A 1,125-nucleotide genomic window follows, 5' to 3' on the forward strand; every position below is an offset into this window, starting at 1 on the left:
TTGGAATTGTAATGAGAGAGAGAGAGAGAGAGAGAGAGAGAGAGAGAGAGAGAGAGAGAGAAAGAGAGAGGGTTGTTAATGACTAATTAGTTCAGTCAAGGTTTTCATAATATAAAACTGATTGGAATTGTATTGAGAGAGAGAGAGAGAGAGAGAGAGAGAGAGAGAGAGAGAGAGAGAGAGAGAGAGAGAGAGAGAGAGAATGCTGCAACTGACGAACTATTTATTTTCTGTTTTCATCATTATTTAGATCGGCGCGTAACAGGTCACATTTGCTTGTTTGTTTGTTTATCCCTACACGTCATTAATCTCTGCCTGCTAATGATTTGTTTGCGTTGGGTTAGAAAGGGTTGGGCGGCCGTTCGATTTGTTTACGAGCCTTCACAGAGTTGGGGTTCTATGTGTAAATCAGCTATTATATGGACAGTACCATTTGTCAAAAAAAAAAAAAAAAAAAAAGTTGTCCTGGCCCATGTGGTAACGTCCCTGACTCGTGAGAGCCAGATTGGCGTTCGAGTCCAGCTCAAACTGGTTAGTTTTTCTGGTCGCTGCAACCTCACCATCCTTGTAAGCTTAGGATTGGGAAGGGGTTTTGGGGGAGCCTATAGGTCTATCTGCTGAGTCATCACCAGCCATTCCCTGGCTTTCCTTGGTCTAGCTTGAGCGGAGAAGGTCGCTACAACCTAACCATCCTTGTAAGCTAAGGAATGGGAAGGGGTTTGGGGGAGCCTATAGGTCTATCTGCTAAGTCATCACCAGCCATTGCCTTGCTCTCCTTGGTCCTAGCTTGGGTGGAGAGAGGGCTTGAGTGCTAATCATGTGTATATGGTCATATGGTCAGTCTCTAGGGCATTGTCCTGCTCAATAGGGCAATGTCACTGTCCCTTGGACCTATCATTCATAAGCGACCTTTAAACGTATATCCTACTTTGTATGTATGCTTATCAGTGGATGGATTTATTATTAATGTGTGAGACCTACGCTTTGTTTCTTCACTCTGTATTTAGCTATATTATGCATTCAAGCCGTAAGAATGTTAAACCAACTGACTACGCTTGAAGCTTTAAATGTACATATGATCATAAGCAAAAGAAAAGAAAAAAAAATCGTATTCATTCCTTATCC

The sequence above is a fragment of the Palaemon carinicauda genome, chromosome 13 (genome assembly GCF_036898095.1).
Source record: "Palaemon carinicauda isolate YSFRI2023 chromosome 13, ASM3689809v2, whole genome shotgun sequence".
NCBI lineage: Eukaryota > Metazoa > Arthropoda > Malacostraca > Decapoda > Palaemonidae > Palaemon > Palaemon carinicauda.